Source organism: Alosa pseudoharengus, unplaced genomic scaffold (assembly GCF_046254945.1).
Source record: "Alosa pseudoharengus isolate Yale_2024_CS ecotype anadromous, Long Island Sound unplaced genomic scaffold, YU_APseudo_1.1 YU_APseudo_1.1_scf_6, whole genome shotgun sequence".
NCBI classification, from domain to species: domain Eukaryota; kingdom Metazoa; phylum Chordata; class Actinopteri; order Clupeiformes; family Clupeidae; genus Alosa; species Alosa pseudoharengus.
The window spans coordinates 11,759,834-11,766,176 of NW_027468848.1; positions in this window are offsets into that span (position 1 = coordinate 11,759,834).

A 6,343-nucleotide genomic window follows, 5' to 3' on the forward strand; every position below is an offset into this window, starting at 1 on the left:
GACTGTGTACATGTGTGGTGTGGTTGCTCTCTTAAAGTCTTGTGTGTGTTGACTTTGCACCTGAGCGGCAGGGTTGCAGTTTTGCTTCGTTAGTTACTGGTGGCCTGTATGTGCCAGGGTATGTACGTGTTTTTATTTTTCCTCTTTGTTAGTTACCATGATTGTCTTTCTCGTGATCAGTTTTGTGGTGTTTTGACCAGATTCACCAGATTTGACCCGAGTTTGCGTGTAAGCCTGTGTCACACGATACACTTTAACCCTTCCGGGATTTTCCACTGGAACTTTTGGTGACGTGGAGCTCAGCAGTGCCGAAAATAAATTGCACCTGGACTGGCACACCCTAGCTATATGTCTGAGTCACACATTTTTTCAAACATACTCTCACATTTTGAAAAGTTGAAATCAAAATAGATCGATCAAAATGAAATAATACCGGTAACAATAATAAAACAATGATTGAAATGATGGACATATTTCAGGCCAGTCATTTCTAACGAAAGCCTCAACAAGTTGCATAAATATGGAATAGAGTGAAGTGTAGTGTGAGGGCCTTTTGCCACTCCCATTACACCATAGGCCTAACATTGCCCTTCCCCCAACTAATTGTTTTCCTTGTGTAAGTGTGTTTATGTCCTCAATATACACATACAGTCGTACGTGTTGCCTAACAAATTGAAGCACAATGCGCTGGATGCCGAATGGTTGGCATTCCGAATGGCTGGCGACACATCGAATGGCCAGCATGCTGAATGGAGCCGAACGGAGCTGGATTCCTGAAACAAATTCCTGATAATGCCGAAACCTTGGTCGAATCAATATAGAAGTATATTGAAGACTTTTGAAGACTATTGAAGGCATATATTGAAGCATATGGAAGACTACTGAAGGCATATATTGAAGCATATTGAAGACTAACCCATCACTGAAACAAATTCCTGGAGGCGTAATGCAAAAATGTTGGTTGAATAAATATTGAAGCATATTGAAGACTATTGAAGGCATATATTGAAGCATATTGAAGACTACTGAAGGCATATATTGAAGCATTTTGAAGACTATTGAAGGCATACAGTATACTGAAGCATATTGAAGACTAAACCATCACTGAAATAAAATTCTTAATAAAAAAAACACCTTTACAATATATCATCTTCAGCGAACATGCTTATAATGCTTATAAGTTGATCTGTTATGCGATCTGCTATGCGACGCGCCGAATAGCCGGCATGCCGAAAGGCCGGCAATCTTTTGCCGCGCAAGCTACGCTTTACGCAAATTTAAATTATTTTAAAAAATAAATAGATACAGAAGATATTCGACCACATACCAAAACATAAATAAAGGTAAAGACATAGTCATTATTTCCAATTTCCCAAAGGGAAAATCATCACTTTTTATTTTTTTTTTTAACCATTTTGAAAATTTCACACATCACTGTAGCCAAGTCAGTCAACACTTGCTTGAAAATATCTGTTATATATTTACATAACCATTCCCAACTAAAAGGAAGTAGGCGCCCTTCAAAATACAATTTGAATGTAGAGGACCAGGTCAGACTGGTCACACCTGTTTAAACAGCGTCTCACATGTTTGGCCATGTGAATGAAGTCGGATGTCATACCTTTTTTCATGTGCCAGGAAACGTTTCAAATGTTTTCAATGCAGAGGACCAGCATTTGAAGCTGAGAACAATACAATATATTAGATTGATTAAGTGTTTAAAAAAGTGGTGAAATTTCACTTTTAATGTAATGATTTGGGTTTTAATAAGATTAGGTGTGTATTTCCTTAAAGTCTTAAAGGTTGTAACATATCAGATCACCCAGAGGCTTTTCCAGACCCTTGTAGGAGGAAGTGCACAGACTAGACATTTTTTTCTCATACATGCTGTTTTGACATTGACATTGAAAACATTCTCTGAGAAGAGTGAAAAGCAGTTTGCAGTAAAGCTAACCACAACGTCATCTATTGCAGATAAAAAATAGCAAGCAACCTATGATAACCCAATTCAATGCTCGGCGGGCCGGATTAAGGGGCGTGGCGGGCCATAGTTTGTCCACGTCTTCACTACGCCATAGGAGAGCCCTCCCACTTTCACAGTCACTTTGGCCCCTCCCACTAGGCTATAGGCAGCCACAGGTGTTCGTCCACAGTCATTACTGCACGACATCTTACCATGGAACCAGCAAGGGATTGGCCCAGATCCTCAGCAACTAATGTTGTACAAACCATGAATTCCATCATCAAGTTCCTCCAATTTACTTCTAACTGTATCTACTATGGAAATATAGTCTTTAACTATATTTGGAGAAGCGACACACCTTCAACGGAATCCACAGCTTACAACGACCTCAGTCTGGCTCATGTCTAATCTCCTACCTGAGGTATTGCTTTTCTTCATTTCCTTTTGTACACTTATAGCTGTACAAGTTTCCTAATGAATTGGAGCACACAAGACGACAAAGATAATTAACCTCTGTCCACGGCTGGATGCCCAGGATCACGACGCACTGAATGCGCTCAACATGATGACGAGTAATCCTTGATGCCTGTTATGCTCCACCCTTGGCTGAATCGTTCAGGCCCGGGATGTAGAGCGGACCGATGGCCCGGTGGAGTCTCCCGGTGTTCTCCCGGTGGAGCCCAGTGGAGTCTCCCGGTGGACCCGAGCCTCCCCGAGGTGGCCCAGGATGGAGATGGCCCGGCGGAGTCCCCCTGATTCTGGCTCATCTGAAAGAGTTTGACCAATCAGGCTGGGAAGAGTTTGAGCAATCATCCGGACCTGAGCCTCCCCGAGGTGGCCCGGGATGGAGGTGGCCAGGTGGAGTCCCCCTAATTCAAGATTAGATTACTTTACTCTATTTCATTAAACTTGAATAATGACTTGTATTGGCTCCTCCTCATTACAGCAATAATTAATAATACACTAATACTTTTGTGTAAGTCCTTTGCGAGAATATAAATTAGTTTGTGTGTGTGCGTGAGTGATCATAAGACAGACTCACATTCATGAACCTGCTTGTCTAAGGGAAGAAAATGCAAGAGTCTGTAGGTCAAAGCCCTGAGGCTACGTTGCCTGACACATGGAGTGCGCTGAATTGAGATCTGCTCAACATGACGCACCAAATGGCCGACGCTCTTCCGATGTGCTGAATATGCTCTACACGCCGAGTGCTCTTAACAAGACACAAAGAATCGTCAGTGCTCTTCCGACGTGCCAAGGGCGCTCAACACGATGCGCTGATGGCCGGCAACTCTTTCGTTGCGCCGATAACGCCCGGCATTCATCTGACGACCCTGTGCACTCAACATGACGCACCAAACGGCCGGCACTCTTCCAACGCGCTGAGTGCTCTGAGCGTTAGTGTGCTGCGCTCATGCACTCCGCATTCTGGATGTTTAGCTTAATTTAACATTGCTCATGTCTAATTTCCTATCTGGGGTGCTGGTTTTCTTCCTTTCTCAAGTAGCACTTTCTCATAAGATCATTTGACTAAATTGAATAAGAGTTTCCCTTATTTTAAGACATATTATCCAGGCATGTACAACCATGGCCCTCCTAGGTCAGTATCTTTTTTTACTTTATTTTTAAAACAAATTTGTCTTGATAAGACGTAGACATCTACGTAGATGACATAGATGTTATTTTCACATTTCACACCCGTGCAGTGCACATAATGTATATTTTAATAACTGAGTGGATGTTTATTTATAACAGTGAAATTTCTTGATACATGAGTGTCTGTGTTTCAGTGTTTGTGTTGGAGCAAATGCGCCTGTCTGACCACCGCCCGCCCCTCCTGGATTTCCTGGATATCCAAACTATCCACCAGCACCACACTTTCATTTCCTCTCGTCCTCCCCAGCAGCCTCCTCAGCTCCAGCCGCCACTCTTGAGCCCCGGCAGCGTGCCTGGTGAAGGCAGAAGGCTGCCCGAGAGGATGAGGAGCGGGTGACTAGGGGTGAACGACCTCGGAAGAGCCACTAGTACTGTCCAACCTCAGGCCTCTCTGAGGCAGAATGGACTGATCCGGTTCAGGGAGGTAACTGAGCTGTGTCCTGTATATAGTTCCTTGTTCCTAGTTTTGTGTTGGTTGTGTTTTGTGTGCAGGGTGCTGGGCTTTGTTTTTGTATAGATTTGGGGTTTGCAATGCTTAATATGCAGAGCAATTTGCAGTTTTTATTTGTGCTCGGAGACACAACTCTTGTGGTGTAACAGCAACACATCCATCCTCTGGGTGGAAGATTCCAGGTGCAAATCCTGGCAAGAGTGTGAAATTCCCAGTACACAATCAGAACACAAAATTATTTTAATATACATTTAGTAAAATAATAAAAAATCTTTTGGTACTCTCTAACAGGTACTGTACCTTCCACCAACGATGCTGGCTCCAGAGGGGATAACACAGTTGTTTTTATTATTTAATGGGTATATTTAGTTAGGCTATGTATACATTTTTATATAGTATTTCAATTAGTTATTTTGTTGTGATTTGTTTGCAGCTTTTGTTTTCTTCTATCAGAAAAACACAACTCTTGTGGTGTAATAACACAGCCATCCCTTGGATGGAATTTCAGGTGCAATTCCTGGCATGTGTGTGTGATTTGTTCGCCAGAGCAGTATTTCATTAAAATTGTGTTTATTATAATTTGTATACATTTATTTATTTTACTTCAATTGACCACGAAGAATAAAATAAGTAAAAATATGTTTACTCCTTTTTTTCTCCCCTCTCCCCCTTTTCCCTATCTTTCTTTCTTTCCCTTTCTTTCTCCCGGGGAGGCAATCCTTTTTGCCCCATTTTAGCCTTAGCCTGGTTAACACCAGACTGCTTCTCAAATCTGAATTGAGAATGAGAGTGGGTCTGGAAAGTCCTTATTTTTAACAGTTTGTTTTCATCAGACATATTGTCCTCAGAGGTCTAAATAAATGGGGATTTTCCACTGGCACTTCTGGTGACGTGGAGGTGAGCAGTGCCAAGCTAAATTGCCCCTGACGGGCAAACCCTACCCTATGATGGGTTTAAAGGTCATCCCATACCAGATCATCTTGAGGCATTTTGTAGGAGGGGAGCCGTGTAGGAGGAAATGCACAAGCTGTTACCTCATACCGCATGGACCAGTCCACCTTACTGTGATCACAGAATTCATAGTTTACCTACCTCTCATTTTATTATTGCACCGAGGCATTGGGCAACACTGAGTGTGTGTGTGTGTGTGGGTGCGTGCATATGTGTGTCCATTTTATAATGTCTTCTAGAATGATCTGTGTATCACTTTGCCGAGAAATGCCCATGTTTGTTTTTCTTACGTCACAGATCTATCTTATCTCATAGGCCAGAGACACATAAACCGCTTCATCATTCAATGAAGAGGCACCACTTAGTACACTATGAGAGATGCACCACTTAGTACACTATGAGAGATGATGAGAGATGTCTCACTATGAGAGATGATGAGAGATGTCTCACTATGAGAGATGATGAGAGATGTCTCACTATGAGAGATGATGAGAGATGTCTCACTATGAGAGATGATGAGAGATGTCTCACTATGAGAGATGATGAGAGATGTCTCACTATGAGAGATGATGAGAGATGTCTCACTATGAGAGATGAATAACATGGTAAAAGCTGAATTTAAGAATTATTTGAATTTCAGATTTCAAATATACATCAACCCGGGTCGCCGTCTTACGGTGCAGGTGCACCAAACCTATGGATTCCACCAACAAGGAACCACTGAGGAAATAGTCTTGAATTTGACCTAGAATTCACTGTAATTCAAAATAAAAATGAATTATGCAACAAAGTGTGGGTTTGTTTTCATTTCAAAAATACTGATTAGAATAGGCTGTATATGTTGATGTTTATCCAACATATGTGTTTTTTAAAGGAAGGGGGGGGGGGGCAATGGATGAAAATAAATGAGGGAGATTATGGGTGTATTGATTTTGTGTTTGCTCAGTGAGTATTTGAGTGTACCACATACCAAAAGAAAGAGTGCAGATATAAAACATGAATGATAACGGTCATATATGCTTTACTCAAGGAAGAAGCAACACAACTGAGGGGGCAAATCCACATGAGAAACGCCATGCAGAGGAGGTGTAGGGAGAGGGGGAATAGGGGCATATGGCTGTGGTCATACTAAAGCATTGCTGTTTGCTCAAGATGGGGAGAAACTGATTTAATGATGTGCACAAGTGATAAGATGATGGAGTTTGAACAAACTGTTTTGAAAATTTCAATGCTGATCTGAGAATTGCACCAAAGCGACTGAAAAAAAAAACTGTAATCAAAACATTTGCAAGTTCTGATACTTAGATTAACAATGTCTGTAA